The sequence below is a fragment of the Crocodylus siamensis genome, chromosome 12, assembly GCF_052110815.1.
Source record: "Crocodylus siamensis isolate JL-2025a chromosome 12, ASM5211081v1, whole genome shotgun sequence".
NCBI lineage: Eukaryota > Metazoa > Chordata > Crocodylia > Crocodylidae > Crocodylus > Crocodylus siamensis.
The window spans coordinates 23,850,905-23,875,194 of record NC_143406.1 but is presented as its reverse complement, the minus strand read 5'-3'; the positions used below and the strand labels follow the sequence as shown (position 1 = coordinate 23,875,194).

General features: G+C 48.0%; 1 protein-coding gene and 1 pseudogene across 6 annotated transcripts in view; one reads left to right on the top strand and one right to left on the bottom strand.

Moving 5' to 3' along the window:
- The window catches only part of IFT38 (intraflagellar transport 38), a 218,047-nt gene that overhangs the window by 138,122 nt on the left and 55,635 nt on the right, over nucleotides 1-24,290 (top strand). The window lies entirely within an intron of this gene.
- LOC149854788 (uncharacterized) lies at nucleotides 15,825-19,398 on the bottom strand (annotated as a pseudogene). Its single transcript, XR_016438788.1, has 3 exons — nucleotides 19,390-19,398; nucleotides 16,097-16,648; nucleotides 15,825-15,978 (listed from the first exon to the last, which is right to left on the bottom strand). The product of XR_016438788.1 is annotated as an uncharacterized LOC149854788 (transcript).

Here is a 24,290-nt window from a genome sequence, read left to right as displayed (position 1 = left end):
GTTTTCAGAGAGACCACAGGAGTGGTGGGGCGGTGACAGCGCGGTGTCAGGGTTTCCATGGACACCAGCCTGAGTGGTGCTGGGCAGGGTGCTGCTCCAGGGCTGGGGCTGGGACCAGGATTTTGTGGTGGTGACAGCATGGTTCAGAGCCATGATCCTCTGCCTGCAGTCTGTGGACAGCAGATTGCAGCTTTGCCCTAGCTCTGGCTCACGCTGTCACCATCACAAGATCCCGACCCCAGAGCAGCTCCCCGCCCAGCCATGTGCCCTGCCAGTGTTGCTTGGGCTGGTGTCCGTGGAAACCCTGGCCCCACACTGTCATGGCCCCACCACTCCTGGGGTCTCTATGGAAACCAGCTGCAGTGAGGCGGGCAGGGGTTGCTGGGAAATGGAGTCTGCCGCAGGTCCAGCTGTGCACCCTTGTGTTAGTAGGAGTAGAAGGCAGGGTAGATTTGCCCTTATAAACTAACCAAAGTAGATAAATATATATAGCATAAGCTTTTGTGAGCTGAAGCTTGCTTCCTCAGATGCTGTGGAAGGACACCATTAATAGCAGTGTCATTTGCAAATCAAGGGAAGTAATTCTTCTGCTTTATTCAGCACTGGTGAAGGCTCACCAAGAGTACTATATCCAGTTTTGGGCCCCATACTTCAAGGAGGATTTGGACATGTTGAAAAGAGACCAGCACAGAGGGGAGGCAAGACTTACAAGGAAAGACTGAAAGAACTAGGGTTATTTAGTCTGGAGAAGAGAAGACTTACATGGGATTTGATAAGTCTCCCAACACCTGAAGGGCAAATATAGAGAGGATGGAGATGGGCTTCTCTGTAGCTGTAGGAAACAGGACTAGAAACAGTGGCTTCAAGGTGTATGTGGGGAAATTTAGGATGGAGATTAGGAGGAACTTTCTGACTATGAGGGTGGGCAAGTATTGGAACAAGCTTCCTTGAGAAACTGTGGAATCTCCATCATTGGAAGGTTCTTAAAAGCAGGTTGAACTGACACTTGATATGATGGTTTAGTCAGGGAAGATCCTGCTTTGAGCAGGGGGCTAAACTAGATGAGTTTGCAAAGTCTCTTGCAGCTCTTAACTACGATCATACATCAGTTTTGTATGTCAGTCAAAACTACACTGGGATCAAGAATGGATGGACCATCAGGTAATCGGGCACATGCAGTAGGCAGTTATCACTATCTTTAATCACTAGGGAGCAAGGAAGCTGATAATTGCTACTCTGAGATTAATGCAGATAAACAACACCTAAGCCAGTGTAATTACAACAGTGGAGTTTTACTTTAATTCTTTCAAGGGAAGTTCTCTACCGTATTAAGTTGTTATTCTGATTAAGGGTTTGCCATTTTTTGGCACTTGCACGCAGTCTGTGATCTTACTCCAGCTTACTGTACATGAACGCCTCGTACCTCCCAAGGCTGCGGGGCACGGCAACTGCCTGCAGGCGGTGGGGCATGGTGGCGGCGAGCGGGGACAGACTGAGTGGGGACTGCCCGCGGGTGGCCACAGCAGTGTTTGCAGCAGAGGGAAGGATGTGGCGAGCAGCGACCACCCACAGGCCCAGCGGTGGCCAGTCTCAGGGGGTGCACATGCACTCGCGTGCACCCCCTACATGTTGCCATTGCTACTGTACATGTTCAGTAGTCATGTGGATTAAGTCCACATTTACATATACATGGAATAGAACCATAAACTGTGTGTAAGTGCCAAAAATAGTATTTCTACAGGTGGGAAACTGCTGCTAAGACATCCAAAGTGAAATAGGATTATGTCCCTGTTTTCAGTATGGCTGACCCTCAACCATTCAAAAATCATGTCAAACTATGAGGTTAGTTTAAAAGTATGACAGTTTTTAAAAGCCCTATGTTGGGATTTTTTTCTTTGTTTTCTCAATTCTGAGCCTTTAGATTGCTTTTGGTTAAGTTTTTTTTGCAATCTGGAAGGCTAGAAACTTGCTTTCTTTAAATGAAAGCTGCAAGTTTTCTTTGCTCTCTTATTTTTAGCAGCTGGGGCCTTAAAAAAACACCAAATGCCTTAAAATTTGTGATAAACTCACAGGAACTGGCAACACTAAAATCTTTTGTCTGGACAGACATTTTTTGTGTCTCCTTCACGTGTGAACTTCTACAATGCAGCTCTGTTAGATGGCTTCAGATTTATCCCTGGGTTATGGTACCTCCTGAAATGAAACACTCTAAAGAATTTCACTCTGGCCTGTGTTGAAAGTAGGGTGGCCATCATAGAGGACAGTCTGGTTGTCCTCTGTCCTCTATTGATATGAAACCGAACGCCTTTATGTCCTCTATTTTTCTCTTCAAGAGAAAAGTTTTTGTCTCTTGAAGAGAAAAATAGAGGACATAAAGATGTCGGGTTTTGTATCAATAGAGGACAGAGTAGCAGAAAACCAGAATGTCCTCTATGATTGCTGCCCTAGTTGAAAGCCACCTCTCTGAGATCAGCATAGTTAACATGCAAACCACTGCTGTTTAGACAGCTGTTCTTTTCCTTTTTGTTCATTCAGTTCCTTTTTGAGCTGAGAGAGATGAGCTGAGGTGGAGAAGAAGCAGAGCCATGTGGGACTAATACAGGAGTGGGCAAAATATGGCCCACGGGCCACATCCAACCCACCAGGCCATTCTATCCAGCCCATGGAGCCCTAAAAAATTTAGTAAATTAATATTTATTTGCCCTAGCTCCCTCTCAAAGCTGGCTGGAGACAGGGGCAGTAGGACCTAGAGGGAGCCCTCAGCAGGCTTGCAGGCTTGAGCAGCCCAGCTCTGCCCACCCCCAGCCAGTTCCCTGCTTTCCTGCCCCCACCCTGCTCCAGCACCATGTAGCTGTGGCTCCTGGTCGCATCCCCTGACTGCGGAGCATGGGATCCCATTGGCAGGGGTGTGCATGTGCATGTCAGCAGGCACAGGGGCAGCATAGGGTAAGTCCCACATGCACATCCCTCGATACACATGCACCTAGACCTCCCCTCACACTGCCCTACACAAACCCCAGCCACCCAGTTAGTAGGTGGGACTTCTGGTCACAAGGTGGCAACCAGGGGGCGGGGCACCTGTCAAGGGGTGGGACTACCCATGTGGCCCTTGACAGCTTGCCAAAACTCAGTAAACGGCGCTCTGCCTGAAATAATTGCCCACCCCTGGACTAATAAAGGACCTAATGTAGTAAGCCACTGTTTGTAAGCTGACCAAGTAGTAAAGTAGCAGTTGCTCATTTCTATTTGTGGGAAACATGACCTGCTTGATAATTGCAAAGTATTAGACTGAGCACCAGGCATCAGTATCCAGTATTGTGTAAAATTCCTATTTGAATAGAATAGCAGCACCTCCTTTCAAATGAAAATGAGCAATACAGGTGGAGCCAGACTGCCAAGTAATTAGAAATGTGTCATGGAGCAGTTTAATAAAATTGAAATATCCTATTTTGGAATTCAGAAGGCACATCTACAAGAGACGTTTTACTCTAGATTAGAGCTAATTACTGTGCATTAAGCATCACTGTCTACATGTGCAGACACTTACTGCACAGTAATTTGCTCTAATCACAAGAAAAATTGCTACCTGTAAATAAATACAAGTAGCAGATTTACTCTCAATTACTTACGGTGTAGCATGGCACGTGTAGACAGCCAACTGGGAGCAAACATTTTGTTGGGCAGCAAGGGGCAGGAAATTGCACCCTGCCCCGGGAGCTGCCTGCTGCCAGGGTGGGCTCCACCACTGGAGCCCAGGGGGGGAAAATGTCTCCCTGCCCCAGCAGCAAGGAACTCCCAGTTCCCGCTTTCTGATTACAATTGGGGAGTGTGAGCTAGGAGATTCTCATCTCCTAGGCTGAGCTCTGCAATTACAGGACCTGGGTTTCACAGACTCATAGATGCTTGGATCAGAAGGGACCTTGACAGATCATCGAGTCCAACCCTCTGCCCTGGGCAGGAAAGAGCGCTGGAGTCAGACAAGCCCAGCCAGGTGCATGTCTAGCCTCCTCTTAAAGATCCCCAAGGTAGGGGAGTCTTTTTGTAGTTGAGAGATATTTATCTCTTAGCCCAGGCCCTGTGACCATGGAGCTTGGGCTGGGAGATGAGAATCTCCCAGCCTGGGCCCTGCAATAGCTGAGTGGGTGCTGGGAGCTCCCTGCTGCCAGAGCAGAGGGATATTGTCCACCCAGGCTCTGGTGGCAGAGCCCATCCTGGCAGCAGGCAGCTCCTAGGGGCAGGGAGCAATGTCCCAGCCCTCTCCAGGAGACAGCTGTCTCCTGGCCCTATGCTTCCTGCCAGCCCCTGGGCTAGTACCCAAGGGAAACCTAGAGCTCCCCTTAGCTGCTGTAGAAGCCTGGTGCAGGGCCACAGGCGGTGGGAGCAGTAAGCTGCTAGGAACAGCAAATCTGCTCCCATGTCCCTGCACACATAGAAACATGCCCAGGACAGTATACTCTAGAATAAACTGATCCCACAGTATTTGCACATGTAGAAGCGCCCAGTACAAGAAAAGAACTATCTTAAATGTGTCAGCAGCTAGGGATGCATTTTGGAGAAGGAAGCTAGGCCAACCCCTCCATTCTCCTGCAGAAATCAACAACAAAAACAATTTCTTTAAAGCAAGTGTCAAACCCAATGCCTCAGTATTGTCATTTTGTTTGAGCACTGCAGACATCTCATTTACATCTACCACCAACACATCAGATGAGTAAATTAAGTCCTTCCTTTAAACATAAGTAACAAATCAAACATCATGAAAGCTGCAGAGGAATCACACATAAGTAGCTCAACAATGTGCTCATTAGAATTTTCTCACTGAAGATGAGATTTAATATAGGGAGAGATGGAAACAATAAATGCCAAGACCCAAGTGAGAGAATGTGGAACCCAGTTATATTGCTGAGAGACTCTGCCAGAAATTATAGTAAAACCAATTTCTAGTGAACTTAGAAATTGAAAACATCCAGGGTGAGAAACAGACCATTTGTTTACTATGCTAGAAAAATGGGTCCTCAGGATGCTAAATGTAAATGTCTCGGAGGAGTCTGATTGTATTGATTGAGAAATACAGAGGCGCTTACGCATATATTTCAGATTATAAACATGAAAAGAAAGCAGTGCATGAAGAGTAAGCTGCCAGAAAGTCCTCAGAGCCTGTTCTATAAAAATATCTGAAGCTTTTCTTGTCTCCAGACTTGAGTCCATGCCTAACACTTGGCAAATCCAAGGTCATTCCCTTGCTTTGCCACAGACTTCCCTTGTGTCATAGGCTAGTTATTTAACCTCTCTTGGCATATCTATATGACTTCCTTAGCACTTCTGAGAGCACCACAGAGAAGCAAGTCCTGCTCTCCCACTCTTCTTTCACACTTACCAACCCTAGTAACAAGGCATTTTAACTGGCCCCAGGGTCATTCCCCCCTTCCCACTGGTCTTCTCTTAGGCATGTCAAAAACAGCCATGTCAGGTGTGTAAAGAAATCCTCCTCTCTCTGCTGCTCAGTTGGGTCATTCCAGGTGGACCTCTCTCTCCCTCTCTTGCTTTTATTTTGCAAGATTGTTTACAGGAGATGGAGACATGGATAGATAGGAAACAATGTATCTTATTAAATAATTGTAAGGAATTTTTACTTTTCCATCTTTAATTTTCCTTCTTCAGATTTTGTTGCCAAAGTTAAAAATGTGGATCAGATCACTTATTCCTAAGTGTTATATTGCTGTAAATCATTCCACCTTCTCCCAAAGCTCTTGCATCTCTGTGATTTTTACATTTCAAATAAGGCTTTACAGTTGCTAATATGATAGTATTAGTTACTTACCTTCATTTAACCAAATGAAATACATCTCTTTGTACTAGCTGTAGCATGACTTTATCTAATGGATTATCATCCTCAAATAAATTGCCCTGAGAGAGTGCTTTAACATTTGGTCTTCTCTGGTAGCCCCCACACTGTAGCGGGAGTTGTCCTGAGCATAAGGGGGTGTGGGAAACAGTTACGTTTTTTAACTGGCTAGAAATGGCTTCTGTACAGAGCTGCAATTCACAGATATGCCAAGAGTGGCTTTGTTTTAAGCTACTCAATGTACCCCAGAAATGACAGATTTAATCATATTCATTTCTGTTTTCTTCTTAATTTATTTAAAAAAATGATAAATTAAAATGTGAAAGCTAGAATGAAGAAAGAGACAAAGTAGTAATGACTCACATCAGGAAAGAGTGATGTGACTAGACTCATTTAGGAACAAATTCTCTCCAACATTTTTTTCTTATTTTTGGTCACATTTTTTAAACAGGACCCCATGCACAGGTATGTAAGGATCCCAAAAGTGGCAAAACACAGTTCGGATTGGTCATATTTTAGTGGTGGAGGATTATATCATCAACTGATGTAAACCGGCAAAGCTTTATTAAAGTCAGTGGAACAGTGCTGATTTACAAATGTCAGCTCATGAGAGTGTCAAGGGCTATAGGCTATACAGGAAGGACAGGATAGGAAGGAAAGGTGGAGGAGTAGCACTCTACATCAAGGAGGAATATACTTCCTCGTTAATTAGCATGGGGGTAGAGGGGGGGCACTCTGAGGTGCTCTGGGTTAGAGTAAAAGGCAGTCCAGGGGAGAGAGACTTAACGGTGGGAGTCTACTATAGACCTCCCAACCAGGGAGAAGAGCTCGACCTGGAATTCTTAGGTCAGCTTACAGAGGCAGTGAGGGCTAAGGATGTGGTCATCATGGGGGACCTGAACTTCCCAGACATCTGCTGGGAGGAGCAGTCAGCCAAGTCTGATCGCTCACGTCGGTTCTTAGCCAGACTGCAGGACCTCCATCTAACCCAGGAGGTGCACAGTCCCACCAGGGGAGACGCCTTGTTGGACCTAGTGCTGGCCACGGGTGATGACCTGGTGAGGGGGCTGCGGGTGATGGGCCACCTGGGAGACAGTGATCATCGCTTGCTGGAATTCACCATCCAGCGTAAGGTGGCAAAGGGCTGCAGCAAGGCAACAGCCCTAGACTTTAGGAGGGCTGACTTCAACAAGCTAAGGAGGATAGTTGGGGAAGCGCTGAGGACTCAGAGGGGAAGGGAATCAGATGTCGAAGGTGAGTGGTTGCTCCTTAAGGAGACGATCCTCCATGCCCAAAGGGAGGTAATCCCAACAAGGGTCAAAGGGAGCAGGAGGGCACATAAACCCCCATGGCTCACTAAGAGCATCCGGGAATGTCTCCTTGCTAAAAGGGAGGCATATACCCAATGGAGAGATGGGGTCATCGCCAAGAAGGACTATGTTATAGTCGCCCGAGGATGTAGGGGGGCAGTCAGGAGGGCCAAGGCAGGGTTGGAGATAGGACTAGCTTCCCGGATTAAGGACAATAAGAAGTCCTTCTTCAAATACATAGGGGGTAAAAAGAGGGTCCCGGGTAATGTGGGGCCCCTGCAGGACACGATGGGCAACTTAGTCATCACGCCAGATGACAAAGCTAACATATTTAACGATTTCTTTGCCTCTGTCTTCCTAAGTAGGGACCAGTTCAGCCACCTCCCTGCTGGGCCCCCCTCGGGCCCCGAGAGAGACACGCCTGGGCCAAGGGTTAGCGAGGAGTTAGTTAGGGTACTTCTGGAGAAGCTGGACGTGTTCAAGTCCGCTGGTCCGGACGATCTTCACCCTAGGGTTCTACAGGAACTGGCCGAGGTCATTGCGGGACCCCTGGCACGGCTCTATGAGCACTCGTGGTGTTCTGGCGAGGTGCCGGAGGACTGGAAGAGGGCCAATGTGGTCCCTATCTTCAAAAAGGGAAAAAAAGAGGACCCGGGAAATTACAGGCCAGTTAGTCTGACCTCAATCCCGGGTAAGCTCTTTGAAAAAATTATCCTGGCACACATCCAGGAGGGCCTTGCGGGGGAATGCATGCTCAGGGGCAACCAACATGGGTTTATCAGTGGCAGGTCTTGTCAGACCAACCTGGTGGCCTTTTACGATCAGGTCACCAAATCATTAGACGTAGGGGTTGCTGTGGATGTAGTCTTTTTGGACTTCCGGAAGGCTTTCGACACTGTCTCTCACCCTGTCCTCATCAAAAAGCTGGGAGACTGTGGTGTCGATGCCCACACGGTCAAATGGGTCGCCAACTGGTTGGAGGGCCGCACCCAGAGGGTGGTAGTGGATGGGTTCTTCTCGACCTGGAAGGATGTGGGCAGTGGGGTTCCGCAGGGCTCGGTCCTCGGGCCCGCACTGTTCAACATCTTCATCAGTGACTTGGATGAGGGGGTAGAAAGCACCCTGTTCAAGTTTGCTGATGACACTAAGATGTGGGGGGATGTGGGTGCACTAGAAGGGTGCAATAGGCTACAAGCTGACCTTGACAGGTTGCAACGGTGGGCGGATGAGAATAGGATGGGGTTTAACACTGATAAGTGCAAGGTGTTGCACATGGGGAGGAAGAACCGGCACCACACTTACAGGTTGGGGAACTCTCCTCTTGCCAGCACGGAGACGGAAAAGGATCTTGGAGTCGTCATTGACTCCACGATGAACATGGGCCGGCAGTGTGGGGAGGCAGTCAAGAAGGCCAATCGTACCCTATCATGCATCCACAGATGCATCTCGAGCAGGTCCAGGGAGGTGATCCTCCCCCTCTATGCGGCACTGGTCAGGCCGCAGCTGGAGTACTGCGTCCAGTTCTGGGCGCCACACTTCAAGAGGGACGTGGACAATATGGAAAGAGTTCAGAGGAGGGCCACTCGTATGATCAGGGGTCAGCAGGGCAGGCCTTATGAGGATAGGCTACGGGACCTGAACCTGTTTAGCCTCCACAAGAGAAGGCTAAGGGGGGACCTTGTGGCCTGCTACAAACTGGTCAGGGGGGATCAGCAGGTATTGGGGGAGTCCCTGTTCCCCCGTGCGCTGCCAGGAGTGACCAGGAATAACGGTCACAAACTGGCGGAGGGTAAGTTTAGATTAGATATTAGGAGGCGCTACTTCACAGTCAGGGTGGCTAGGGCCTGGAACCGGCTTCCAGGGGAAGTGGTGCAGGCTCCTAGCCTGGGGATTTTTAAAAGGAAGTTAGATGAGCACCTTGCCGGGGTCATCTGACCCCGGTGCTCTTTCCTGCTAAGGCAGGGGGTCGGACTAGATGATCTACCTAGGTCCCTTCCGACTCTAGCTACTATGAAACTATGAAACTATGAAGATCAGGACTGTCCATTTAAAGATTTACTATATTTACCCAAATCCAAAATGACCCTGAATTTAAGACAATCCCCCAGTAATTATATTGTATACATGAAACATTTATAAATGTATTATTAAATACATCCCTCCCGACTACTTATGCAGTAATGGGCAGGCGGGGGGGGATAGTAATGGGTTAGGCAGTGCAGGGGTGGTGGGGGAGGCAGTAAGTGGATAGGTGGTAGAGGGAGCAGTGTGAGGGGGAAGGGGGAAGTGGTAGGGGCAGGCAATGTGAAGTGGGGAGCAGGTAGTGGGGGTTGCATGCAACTTGCCCTCAGCCACCTGGCTCTCCGCATTTGCCCTCCCTTTGTGCCTGTCCCCCAAAGCCTCAGGCCCCTGCCCCCTCTTCCCCTGCCTCTTCCCATCTCCCCCTCTGTGCCACTTCTGCCCCCTGCAGCCTTGGATTCTCCACTGCTTCTCCCCCACCCCAAAGTCTCAACTCCCTCCCTGCCCCTTCACCTCTCCCTTACATTTGCTCCAGCACTGGCAGGCTCCATCCAAGCTGCAGCTTGGGGCATGAAGCATGGCCCCTGCTCAGCCCCACAGCAGCAGTGCAGAAATGGCACCACTGCTACAGGGCTGGGTTGGGGCCATGCTCCGTGATACAGCGAGGATGGCACCTTCCAGCAACAAAAGAAAGTTAAAGGGTAGGGGGTGGGGAAGGGAAGAAGCAGTGCAGCGGGGAGACTAGTTGTGGCAGCAGGGGCTTGAGGCTGGGGGGAAGAGAGGTGAGAGGTGCAGAGGTGGCAGGAGGCAGGCAGCAGCTGCGGCTCTGACCCCAACCTGGGGCTGGGGCCGGGGCCAGGGCCAGAGTAGCTGCCTTCCCCACACTGACTCTTACTCAGTTCTGAGATGAGCAGCTTTCCCATGTTAAATGGGAGGAAAAAACTCATCTTTTAATTCGGCAAATGCAATATTGTTATTAGACTTGTCACACCTTGAAAATTTGTTGTTAAAAAGTATATTAACATTGCTGAGCATTATTCATAAAAACTGTCAATGAAAGTAAATGTGGATTTTCAATATGAACACAAAACAAGAGAAAAATTTAAGTCACAAATGAACCTTGAAACATGTTGTGCCATTCCTACATTCCTGGACATTTAAGTATTTAAATCTCTTCTTAGTGTAAGATGAGTCTCATTGGACATGGCATGTTTAAAGTACAGTCAAATACTAGAATGTATAGGCTGTCATTTTGGAAATGTCTGAAGTAGAAGAATGATCCAAAAATAGACAAGTTTCATATATCTTTCTTATATAACATCTCAGAGTCCGTCTCAAACTCTTGGAGTCACTCCAGCTGCATCTGATTTGTGAGCATGTATGTTCAGAACTGAAAAATAAAGAAAGAAAGAACTGAGCTGGGTCCCTGAATTGTTCCCCAAAGACATATTATTTCTTTTGCTGCATAATTCTGTGTCTAGAATCATAACCCTTTGCTTTAAACATAACCTTCACTGTGAATTAATAAATGAATTGTAATGTCCTTCTCATGCCTACTGGCAAGTCCAAGCTAAAAGTCGTATCATTGTCCCATTGAAGACATACTCATATAACTACTTTTCAGGACAAAAGAGTGGAAGCACAGCTTGTTGGACTTAGAGCATCAGAAACAAGGAGGTATTCCCAGAGTCATAACAAATAGACACCATCATTATTAGGAGCTTGACCATTTATACTGAAGCAACAGTAAAGACCTATAGAAGACTGTAAAATGGAGTGTAGTTTTATTTATTTTATGAGATATGAATTAGTCTTACATAAACCAACATTCTCACCTGTATATCCACTCCTTTTCCTTTTAGCCTGTGTTGCAGGGACCTGTGGTGAGATTTGAAGTAGTTCCACCCTCTGCAGGGGTCTCTTATTGGCGGTCAGGTCTTTGCAGTCACTGTAGAGTGTTGGTGACAGTAGGCCATTTGCCCCACTTAGTCCTAATGACTAGATGCCTCTGCACAACTAGTTTATTCTCACAATGTCCCTGAGAAGGAGGGAGGCATTATCCTTACATAAGAGATGAGTAAGGATATCCATTTTAGCGATGGGAAATCTGAGGCACAGAAAGATTAGGGGCCTAATTTTCAGAGGTACTGAGCTCCTCCAGCTTATTTAAGTAAATAATAACTATATGTTCTCAATAGCATTGAAATTTAGATCACAAATTAGTTGCCTGGGGTTATAGAATGAGTCTGTTTTTTCAAATTGCTAGATGATATAGTGTATACCACTGCCTCCCAAAGGGGGTGGGCTCCCTTATGCCTTGCTTGCAGCCACAGAAAATTTTACTTTGTTCAGTGATATGCTTCTTCAGGTTGACAAGGCAAAGTACAACAAAACCTGAAGTGCATTATTCCTTTGATATAGTTGCCCATGAACCAGTGAAGATTGGAGCCCATCATTGCACTGGCCTTTATGAAAAGAACCACTGTTGTTTGAGAACTGGGAAATTATCATTCAAATTAAAGAACAATATAGCTGGTGAATGAAAGAATATTGCTCAGGCTCTGTACATAGGTAGCTTTCTGTAACATGGTTTTAGACCTGCCACCCATTTGCCCTGCCTTGGCATTGGGTAGATGACATTTAGGGCTTGTGTAAAGTAACAAGTTCATTTGCAGTATGAGATACACCTAAATTCAGTGTCTTATTTATCATTTCTGAAGATGCAGGGAGTATGTGGCTAATGATGCACATGGCCCTTGGATTCTGTGGATGATTTACTTTGGCGGGGAAGATCAGTGCAGTATACAGATGCACCTGTAGCAGCACCCCCCTCATGACTGCCATGCACTCCCTCCATTGACAGGTGGCGCAAGTTCCATAATCCCTGGAGCTTGATGTTCTTGTCACAAGTCCTGGGATCCCCATGCAGATGAGGCATAGGGCAACCTGGTCCAGCTCCCCCTTGTGGAAGGCGAGGCCATGCTAATCATATGCGATAGAGTGAGTCTGGGTGAACTGTTTGGGGCCCCATTTGGTGCTGTTTGCCAGACATTTAAGACTCATATAAAAACAAGAATCATTAGAAATAGGAAAAAAGGTTCAGTTCAGCTCTGGGAGTAAAGAGGAATTTGAAATGTTTTCAGTGTAGTGAACCTTCATGACTTTAAAAAGAGTCAGTGCTGAGGGGGATTGCACTCAATGGGCACTAGGATGTAACTTATTCAGATGGGCTGCACTAACTGTCTTTGTGGTAGGTTTGTCAGTGTGTCACTTCTTGGCCTTGTGTGGGCTCAGATTAAGTGTGGCAGGCAGGCATAAGCCCAGCTGCTGCCCTGGAGCATTGGTCAATGACTGGAAAGGCAGGAGCAGAGAGCAGTGAGATGGCAGTGGCAGTGAATTCTGGTGAGCTGAAAGCAGAGAAGCAAAGATTGCAAAGATGAGAAGAGACCAGATGGAGCAGAGTCACAAATATGGAGATTCAGACTGAGAGCTGGAATCTGATTGGCAGCTGGTGCAGCGATGCATGAAGATGAAGGTGGAAGTGAAAGCAGCTGAAACTGTGCAGAGAAGAGCAAGCCAAAAGAAGAGTGACAGGAAAAAGATGGAGAGTAGCCAGACTAGGGAAAACAGCAGCAAGAACCAGAGGTGGAGAAGAACAGAGAGGAGGAGCCAGATGATGCAATCTGGAAGCGGGAGGTGAGCGGAGCTGGGACAATAGGGACAAGGACCCCAGAGAGACTTTGAGGCTCAGAGTTTGCATGACAATGACTTGGGTAACGGCACAGAAGAGATGGACCATGGACAGGTATGACTTCCTTGATCAGATTTTGGTCCATCTTTTGAAATGACAGCAAGACAAATGGACCTGGAGACAGCTACGGTGACAGCAGCAGTGTCAGCAGCAGCAGCAGAAGCAACATTGACAGTGACAATGACAGTGAATGAACTAAGAATGTAAACCCTAAAATCAGGGCTAGGACTATGAGTCTGCGATTGGGTTAAGGAAAGTACTGTGGGTGGGAGTGCGGGTCCATGGGTGCATTTATTGTAACGGGCGCACAGGCTTTAAATGTGGTTTAAAGTGTGTGAAGAAAAGGTTTTGCTAGATGATGTGTATATATATATATATATATATATATATATATATATATATATATATATATATATATATATATAAAACTATATGTATAAATAAAAATATATTTTTTCAAAAAGAAAAAAAAACCCAAATACTTACAGTGCATCATGGCCTACCAAAACAAGAGGTTATGGTGTTTCACCTTCTCGCACAGAAGTGCCTGTGAGCAATGGTGGACAAAATACAATGAAATAGAGAAGAAGGAAGAACTGCAAGGACTGATTTTTACCGCTGAACAAAAGTCAAGGGAGCATGTAATCATTGTCAAACTGTATTCGGACATCCTTACGGAAATAGACGTGGAGAGATGGTTGGAGGGGAGAGTCCAGAGAATACTGTTTGTGGAAAAAGTGAGAGCCAAATGTAATGTGTGGACTGGGGCATTTCAGGTGTGAGTGATTCCAAAGGAGGAGGAAGGAAGCCCTGCAGAGGTTTCATAGTTTCATAGTTTCTGGGGTCAGAAGGGACCTGAGTAGATCATCTAGTCCGACCCTGTACCATGGCAGGAAAGAGTACTGGGGTCAAACAACCCCAGCAAGGTATACATCTAGCCTCCCCTTAACAGCCCCCAGGGTAGGAGCCAGCACCACTTCTCTTGGAAGTTGGTTCCAGGTCCTAGCCACCCTGACCGTGAAGTAGCGCCTCCTGATTTCTAGCTTAAATCTACCCTCTGCCAGCTTGTGACCGTTATTCCTGGTCACTCCTGGCAGTGCTCGGGGGAACAGGGACTTCCCCAGTGCCTGCTGGTCCCCCCTGACTAGTTTGTAACGGGCCACGAGATCCCCCCTCAGCCTTCTTTTGTGGGGGCTGAACAGGTTCAGGTCCCATAGCCTCTCCTCATAAGGCCTGCCCTGCTGCCTCCTGATCATGCGAGTGGCCCTCCTCTGGACCCTCTCCATGTTGTCCGCATCCCTCTTGAAGTGTGGCACCCAGAACTGGATGCAGTACTCCAGCTGCATCCTGACCAGTGCCACATAGAGTGGGAGGATCACCTTGGACCTGGTCGAGATGCATCTGTGGATGCATGACAAGTTGTGGTTGGCTTTCCTGACTGCGTCCCCACACTGCCAGCCCATGTTCATCTTGGAGTCAATGATGACTCCAAGATCCTTTTCCGCCTCTGTACTGGCAAGAATGGAGTTCCCCAACCTATAGGTATGGTGCCGGTTTTTCTTCCCCAGGTGCATCACTTTGCACTTGTCGCTGTTGAATCCCATCCTATTCTCATCTGCCCACCCTTGTAATCGGGGAAGCTAGTCTCAGTTCCATCTCTGCCTTGGCCTTCCTGACTGCCCCCCTACATCCCCGAGCAACTGCAGTATAGTCATCCCTGGTGATAGCCCCTCCTTTCCATTGGGTGTACACCTCCCTTTTTACTAGGAGACATTCCCAGATGCTTTTGGTGAGCCACAGGGGCTTTTGTGCCCTCCTGCCCCCTTTGATCCGTATTGGGATTACTTCCCTTTGGTCTTGGAGGATTGTCTCCTTAAGGAGCGACCACTCTCCTTGGACACCTGGCTCCCCTCCTCTCTGGGACCTCAGTGCTTCCCCAACTTTTCTCCTTAGCTCATTGAAGTCCGTCCTTCTGAAATCTAGGGCTGCTACCTTGCTGCAGGCCTTTGCCACCTTGCGCTGGATGGTGAATTCCAGCAGGCGATGATCACTGTCGCCCAGGTGGTCGAGCATCCGCAGCCCCCTCACCAGGTCATCTCCCGTGGCCAGCACCAGGTCCGACAAGGTGTCTCCCCTGGTGGGGCTGTGCACCTCCTGGGTTAGATGGAGGTCCTGCATTCTGGCTAATAACCCTCGTGAGCGATCAGATCTGGCTGACTGCTCTTCCCAGTAGATGACCGGGAAGTTCAGGTCCCCCCATGACTACCACATCTTTTGACTTCACTACCTCCGTGAGCTAGCCTAAGAATTCCTGGTCGAGCTGTTCCCCTTGGTTGGGAGGTCTGTAGTAGACCCCACTGTTAAGTCTCTTTCCCCTTGACTGCCTTGTATTCTAACCCAAAGCACTTCAGAGTGCCCTTCCTCTGATTCTTTGTTAACTGATGAGGATGGGTATTCCTCCTTAATGTAGAGTGCCACAACCCCGCTGCCTTCCTATCTTGTCCCTCCTGTACAGCCTATAGCCCTTGACACTCACCGCCCAGTCATGTGTTGAGTCCCACCATGTTTCAGTGATCCCCACTGTGTCCAGGTTGGTGTCAGGTAGCAGGAGGGTGAGTTCCTCCTGCTTGTTTCCCATACTATGAGCGTTTGTGTAGAGGCATTTGAGGCCTCCTGTGGATGTGTGTACTGGCCCCCTACTTTTAGCATTACTCTGGCCCCTGTCACTTACCTGTGTATATGTTTCACTCGTCGGTCTAGGCTGGGCTGCACTTGTGGGTGTTGCTTGGTCTGGCAGTCCGATGATTCCTCCACCCTCGTCTTCCCCTTCACCCAATGAGCCTATTTTAAAGCCTGCTGGAGGAGGTCTGCCAACCTAGAAGAAAACACACGCTTACCTTTAGGGGAAAGGTGGAGCCCATCCCATCCAAGCAGGTCTCTTGTCGTGATGTGCCAGTCATGGCTGAGGAAGTCAAAGCCCACCTCGAGACACCATTCCCAAAGCCGCCAGTTGGTCTCCGCAATGCATGTTGCATGCCATCTTCCACATCCATTCACTGGTAGGATAGAAGAGAAAACCACCTGTGTGCCTATCTCCTTTAGGACGCACCCCAGAGCATGGTAGTCCTTCATCAGGCGATCAGGGCTTCTCCTGGCCGCATCATTAGTACCCACATGTACTGGAATCACGGTTTGGATCATCCCCTTCATGTCCTGAGTCTTTGCTCCAGGTAGGCAGTAGACCTCGCGTGCCGAGGGGTCCCGGCAACAGATGGGGCCCTCTGTACCTCTCAGGATGGAGTCGCCTATGATGATCACGTGATGCTTTCTCCTCCTGGCCTGCTTATCTCCTTCGGCCTGCTCGGGATGTGGGGAGCGTGGAGTTGCCTCTTCCCCAGTTTCCTCCTCTCCTTCCTTCTCCTTCAGAGTTGCCAGGGCTTCGTACCTGTGCTCCAGGCGGACTGGAGGAACTGGTAGTGCTGTGTTACGAGCAGCCCTGGTTCGGGAGGTGACTGTCTGCCACTCAGCAGTGGAGGGCACTTCCTAAGGTGCTTCTTCCCCAGGTGCATAACCCTGCAGGGAAAGAAAATGGTTGTCAATTTCTTCCTCCGCCTCCCTGATTCCCCTCAGCCTGCTAACCTCCTCCTGGAGCTCCCTCACCCGTGCCTCCAGGACCCTAAGGTGGGCGCCTGTAGGACAGGTGTGGGGTCCCCAATCCCTGCCCCCCTGCTGGAGAAAACTGCAAGACAGCCATGAGGAGCTGGGAAGCTGTGGGGTGGAGTGGGGATAACTACAGAAGGTGTGGGGGAAGCCTGAAAACAGAGAGACGGACAGCAGAAAATCACAGGAAAAGTAGCAGGAGAGACTGAAAGGTAGCAGGAAAGCAGAGAAAGGCTGCAGAAAGTCACAGGGAAAAGGCAATAGGAGCGTGGGAAGCAGGGGGACAGTAGAAAAATCGTAGGAAAAGTTGCAGGAGAGACTGAAAGGCAGCAGGGACAACAGGAAAGCAAGGAGAGGCTGAGAGGTGACAGAAAAGGGGAGATGGAAACTAGTTGGGGGGGTGGGGCTGGAGCTGAGAGAGAGAGAACGAGGCTGGAATTTAAGATAGAGAAGGGATTGGAATTCAGTAAAACATGACCCAACTCGGGGTTGCAAATGACAGTGGTTTTATTGAACAGGAGAGATGGTGGCACAATGTCTTATTGGTTCCCTTGCACGCACGCGTACACACACACACACACACTGGCAGCAGGGGTTAGAGAGGCTTGGTACAGGGGCTGAAATCCACTGAAGTTCAGGAGGAGAGAGAGACAGAGACAGAGAGAGAGAGAGTCCAAATTGTAGGAGGTATGCAGGTAATATCTACTATCCCAGGCTGGAAAGTGGTCTTTGTCCAGTAGGTGTTGTCCAGAGGGGGGTTGCAGGCAGGGCCTCTAGGTTAATAGGTGGTGTGGTATGGTGTTGGTCCAGATGGAGAGGGCGTCCCACTGGGTCTGTCTTCACTGCCGCTTTTTAAAGGGGCAGACCTCGTGTGACCCAAGTGACAGGAGGCATGCCCAGGCAAGGGTCAGCCCCTGCCGTACTGAGCATGTGTGCTCCATGCAGGGATGTGCAGTTTCAGATGTCTGTAATGGTGAGAGTTCTGCAGGGTCTTTTGTCTTTCAAATGCTGGACTTGTCTCTGTTCCTGGGGAGGTCCATGGTTCCTGGATGAATCAGTGCGAGGTGATGGCTCAGTCATTACAGGCCATTTAGTACAGGCCTGCTACCATTGTATTTCAATCATTCCCAATCATTCTCATTCATTGGGGAACCAATTTACATGGGAGAGGTACAATGAATCATATTGTTGCAACATGGGATGCCCAGGCAGAGGACACAAGATGGAGGCTTGACATATAAAATGGAAACTTGACATGATTTGGTTCACTTACAAACACAGGCCTAAACCATACAATATCCATATGAAACAATAAAAATCAATATGAAAATTATAATAATACAATATATAACAGTAAGAATCAATACAAACCTAATAATAATACAATATAAAACAGCGGATATCCAAAACCAAAAACTTGCTACCAATATAAAAATGTTGAAAGCTTATCCTAAGTCTGAGCTCACTTATACTTATCTATAGGGAACAGAGAGGGAGAGAAAAAGTCAGAAATAGTTGGGGAAGGGGAGCAAATGCATTTTAAAATTTAAAAAAAAAAAGAAAGAAAAACTGGGGGTTTTGCTACAGGATACTTTGTCATTCTCTCCCTTCAAGGCATAGACCAGATTGTGGAACGTACTTGTCTTCTAATTCATGTGAAACAGCTAAGAATTGGGGAAACCACAGTTTCCCAGACTAGTATAAAATTATACTAGTACAGTAAGAAGTGTCTTTCTCTTACAGTTTTGAGAAGTACTGAGATGGCCTGCTTCATTCTTGGTTAAAAAACCACCCTCTGTGTTCATTCTCTAGACTGCACAGATTTGATCAGCTGAAGGTCTCAGGGACATCCAGAGATATCAGATACCAGGTAATAATTCAGAGTGCCATTTCTGCATGATTCCAAAACCTGCAAGGAGTGTTTCCCAGCCTTGAGTGCAGTTTTTCAGGCGGCTGGCAGCACCCCCAACTAAGGACAGCAGCTGCCTTCCCAATACATAGCCAACTGACTCAGCAGGACTCAGGCTGCACTCTGGCTGGCTGTTGCCCTTCATCCAGAGGTAATTTTGTGCTGAAGAAATGTAAAATTATTATTCAAACAGGAGAGAAAAATAGAGTTAGGTATGCAGTGAAATAAACTTAAGGGCATGTAAATGACATACAAAAATGCTGACACTGCCAGGCAGCTTTGACTGCCGTGCAGATGAAAACAGAGGGAGAAGCTGTGTGTCTTTAAAAAGTGTTTCAGGAATGTTGGAGCGTAACAGAGGGTTTGGTTGTCACAGGAGGGACAAAAGTGTACTGAAATGACAGTCAAGCCCTACATATCAATAGAGTGAGCAACCTGAAGAGCAGCTGATAGGCTTCTTTACGTTCAAAACTGTTCATGTTCTAATCTTCATTACCTCACTGACACTGGGGCCACAGTTGAGATGTCTTATGATGGCATAAGCTCCTGTGGTGTTTTACACTTTTCCTATCAAAAATTGCTTGTGAATAAACATCTAACTTTAATATCAGAGACACAGTTTACTAAGGAGGATGAAGAGGAACCACTCTCCTAGACTTGGCCTTGGCCAAAGGAGATGATCTGGTGTATGGCTTGAACATTGAGGGTAGCCTGGGCAACAGCAATCATGAGCTCATCAGGTTCACTGTCCACCGCAAGGTTGACAAATCAACTAGCAGGATTTAAGCCCTGGATTTAAAAAATGCTGACTTCAACAGGCTCAGGATATTAGCCCCAACCCCCTGCTCACCGTCAGGAAAAAAGCTGGTACTAAGCGTGGGGAAAAGTGGCCCCTCACCTGCCCCATGGCCAGCACCCCACATTGCAAGCACTTGCAGCCCGGACGGGGCTGTCCGGAGCAGGCACAGGCAGCCCCAGGCAGGCTGCAAGTGGCTGCAAGTGGGGCACTGTCCATGGGGCAGGTGAGGGGCCACTTTTCCCCGTGCTCAGCACCAGCTTGTAACCTGCCCCATTGCCAGCCTGGCAGTGGAGCTGGGTTACAAGGTGGTGCTGAGTGCAGGGCAGGGGGGAGAAAGCAGCCCCTCCCTGCCCTGTGCCTGGCACCCTGCACTGCAGCTGCTCACAGCCTGCTCTGGACAGCCCCATGCAGGCAGCAGGCGCCTGCAGTGTGGGGCACCGACCATGGGTTGGGCAAGAGGCCGCTTTTCTCCGTGCAGGGAAGGAGCCCAGGGAAAAGGTGAGCACGGGGGGAAGCGGCCCCTTCCCCGCTCCACGCTACAGGTGCTCACGGCCCGCATGGGGCTGTCCATAGCGGGCACAGGCAGCCCCACATGGGCTGCAAGCAGCTGCAGCACGGGGCACTGGGCAGGAAAAAACTCATTAAAGAATCTGTGTGATACAGTCATCAAGGGTAACATTCTGAACTACAGTCAGCATGGCTTCGTCACAGGTAGGTCTTGTCTTTCCAATCTCATCTCCTTCTGTGAGCAGGTCTCTCACCACCTGGACACAGGAGAGAAGGTGGACATTATATTCCCAGATTTCCAAAAGGGTTTTGATCTAATATTCCATGATATCCTTGTGGAAAAATTGGAAGATTGTGAGCTTAACTCCTCAACAGCTTAGTAGGTGGAAAATTGGCTGCATGGTAGGACCCAGAGAGTTCTCATGAATGGATCTGTGTTGCCCTGAAGAGAAGTGGCCAGTGGTGTCCCTCAGGGGGCCATGCTTGATCCAGTGCTTTTCAACAACTTTTTTTTATCAATGATTTGGATGTGGGGGTGAAAAACTCGCTGGCCAAGTTTGTGGACAACACCAAGTTATGGGGGAGTGTAGTCATGCCAGAAGATAGGTTGCAGACAGGCGAACCTGGACAAGCTGGAGAATTGGGTGGACCAGAACAAGATGAAGTTCAACACTCAGAAGCGTAAGGTGGTCTGTCTAGGGGCAAACAATCCCCAACATACGTACAGGCTCAGTGGTGACAATTTGATTTGCACCACAGCAGAAAGGGACCTAGGGGTAGTGATCGATCATTGCATGAACATGAGCCATCAGTGCGATGCTGTGGCTAGCAGGGCAAACAACATGCATTAACAACAGCTGGCATGCATTAATAGTTGCATCTCATGCAAAACTAAGGAAGTGATACTCCCACTGTACTCTGCACTGGTCAGACCGCAGCTGCAGTACTGCGTCCAGTTCTGGGCACCGCACTTCATCAAGGACAGGGAAAAACTTGAGAGGGTCCAAAGAAGAGCCACCCATATGATCAGGGACTTACAAGACAAGCCATATGAGGAGAGGTTGAGGGACTTGGGCCTCTTCAGCTTACAGAAGAGAAGGCTGAGAGGGGACTTGGTAGCAGCTTACTGGTACATCAGGGGAGTACATCAAGAACTCAGTGAACCAGGACATCCCTGGGGAAGACCAGGAGGTATGGATATGAACTCCTGGAAGGCTGCTTCAGGCTAAATTCCAGAAAAACTCTTTCACAGTCAGGGTGTCCAGACTGTGGAATAAACTCCCTCCAGTGGTGGTGCAATCACCTACCCTGGAAATCTTCGGGAGACTGGACAGTCTCCTCACTGGGGTCACTTGACCCCAGTTGTCTTTTCCTGCATAGTGCAGAGGGACTGGACCCGATGATCTACAAGGTCCCTTCCAGCCCCTAACAATCTATGAATCTAAGTGAAAGGGATGGTTCTCTCCAGCTGTCAAACAGTTGCAATTATTGTTTACAACAATAGAACAAATTTGATGAGTTCTGCATGAGACTAGCAGTCAGAAGCTTCTGGGAAGTAGAGTGAGCTGTGCTTATTTTTGCCATATGCTGCAAAATAAATTTAAGGAGATGAGTTTAGTGGTCATGAAAGCAGGTGTCTTCTAACTGACTCATGTTATAACTAAGCTGCAACCTATTTGAAAAGATGGCTTTGGAAGTTTTCTGTACTGAAATTTCAGTAAGATCCATAGACTCTTTGGGCACAGTTTCCAAGAGTAGTTTCTATAACTTCAGGCTTGTTTGTGCAGTATTTCGGATTTCTTTGCCCCATCCACGTACAGTAGTTAGCCATTTTTCTCATTAGGATGTGCAAGCCAGGCAGCCAAATCATTAATTGCTGGATTTGTATGTTTCTAAGTGATGGTTTTTAGAAGCCAAAGTGTAGACAATGAAACAGTTGCTCACAAAAATGAACTCCCTGTTGATATTGACTCAGAGACTTCCTCAGCTTATACTGTTGAGAGGGTTGGCCCCTTGCTGCTTTTTTCCCTATTGCCTAGAGAACATATTGTGTTCAGTGCAGACTTTGTTCCATGACCTTTTCTTCTGTGGTAGCCCTGGAGCTCATAATCCCTACCAAAGCTTTGTAGTATTATTTCCACAGTTCTGAATTATCATTAGTAGTCTTTCTTGGCAAGTACAGCTAATAGGGAGAGGTTATGTCCATGGGGCCATAGCCTCTCACTGTTAGCTATACTTGCTTTTGTTGCTGGCAGCACTTCCTCAATATGAGGATGACAGTCATCCAGTAGATAGGGAAATCATCTGTATGTCTGGAGATGACTGAGAAGGCCAATCTGAGATCTGCGTCTTCCACTACAGACATGGCTAACAGTTCTAGGAGGAAGGAGTGGATCCTGGCAGTGTTGGATCACAGCTCTTTCCCTTTGTTTTTCTTGTCTATCCATGTACAGAGGCAAGTATGCTCAAAATTCTCGATGCCTTGCTGTACATCATGGCACCACTGGAGACAATTCAGTGCTTGAGTCTCACAGGTTTTTATGTTAATATCGCATTTCTTTAGATTTCTTTATGGTGTCCTTGAATCTCTTCTTTTGTCCACCTCTAAAATGGTGATCATTAGGAAATTGGGAGTATAGGACCTGTTTTGGGAGCTGGTTGTCAGGCATTCTTATGACATGTCTTGTCCAATAAAGCTGGTGCTATACAAATATGGCTTTTTGCTGGTGGTATTTGCTTAAGCCAGAACACTGACATTCTTTCTTCTGTTCTTCCAATTGATATGGATGATTTTCCAAAGACATTGCTGATGGTAACATCCCAGGGCTTTCAGGTGTTTCTGACATGTCATCCAGGTGTCATACCCATACAGTAGGCTAGGGATGACAACAGCTTGGCACATGAGAAGTTTGATTTGGGTTCTGGCACTGTTATCATCAAAGACAGTTTCAGAGATGTTTTATTCAGTGTTAAACATACATGACAATATTCATGTTTTGGGAAAGGTGACCACCCAGGTAGGGTACATGTCTGGTGTTTTCCAAGGTCTGCTCTCTAATTATAATATGTGGGGGAGTAGCTGGTTGTTTTTGGAGTATGTTGGTAGAATATCTTGGTTTTTGTGAAATTGACAGTGAGCCCAAACATTCCATATGCTTCACAGAAGCAGTTGAGTCCCCTGGAGCTCTTCACCTGAGTCGGCACAGTAGTAGGGGCCACCTATCCCCCTACTAGAACTCCAGTGCCATGGGCAGATTAGCTACAAAGCAATAAACCTGTTGGTCGGAGAGAGAGCGGCAGCAGGCATAGGTGGTAAAGAGGCAGGCCAAAGCAATGAGCTTGATAATTAGAGAAAAAGAGAAACACTTCAGCCTGCCCCTGCAGATTGGAGATCAGGTGACTGCACAGAGGAGGAGAAAGGGCTATGTAAGCCCAGCCCAGGGCTGGAGGCTCACGGTCTTGACCCTGTAGGAGGAAGGAGCTGCTGAGTATTTCCTAGAGATAAGTGTTCTTGTGTTTATAAGTGTTTATGTTCTGACTGGAGGTTTGGGGCAGTTTGGAAGCCACAGATGAATTCTCTGGGGCCCCTGACAGACAGGCACTTTAAGACATAATGGGATCTAATCCTCAGTCACATGTGCATGGCAGGATACATGATTTTGGGATCAGAAATTAGATCCCAATTATGCCTTACTTGTTGGTGCAGGGGAGCCTGGGTTCCCCCCTGCACTAGCAAAATGAAACCAAACAGCTGATTTTCAACCAGGACCAGGAACTAAGCCTGTCCCCAGCCCCAGGTGATAACCAGCACAACACAGGGGGAACCCAGCAGTGGGTTGTGACAGTCCGATGCCATGCTTCCCATGCCCCAGAAACTAGAAAACCATGTGTACTACCCAGCTAAGTGGCACACATGGTTTTATAGCTCCCGGTGCATGAGGAGCCCAGCAGTGGGCTGTTGCAGCCTGATGCCTGGTTCCCCATGTAGGGGGAGCTATAAGATCATATGTTCCACCTTGCACAGGGAGCCCAGTGTCAGGCTGCATTGAGCCTGATGGCAGGCTCCCCATTCACTGGGACTTGTCCAAACCTCATGTCCCACCCAGCTATAACTCAGGTGAGTGATACACAGGGTTTTGACAGGTCCCAGCCGCACATTCAATTTAAGGCAAGGTACACAAGAACCACAAAGTTATTCTATGTATAATGTGGCTCGTTTATGCATTATCATGCATTAAATTGAGCTGCACTTGTGGCCAGTTACTATTTAAGGTGCAATTAGCCTGTTAATGTAACATGCATCAGGGGCCTGGGAAACACTCCACCTTGTGAACCAGAGTCAAATGGTTTAGAGGGTGAAGCCAAGAGAGAGCCTAGCAAGGGCCTGGGGTCCAGTGGGCTGCGTGGGCAGAAGCTGAGACAGCCAGGAGCTGTGTGAGTGAGCAGAAAAGGAGCCTCAGACCAGATAGAACCTTGCAAGGGTCCAGAACCCG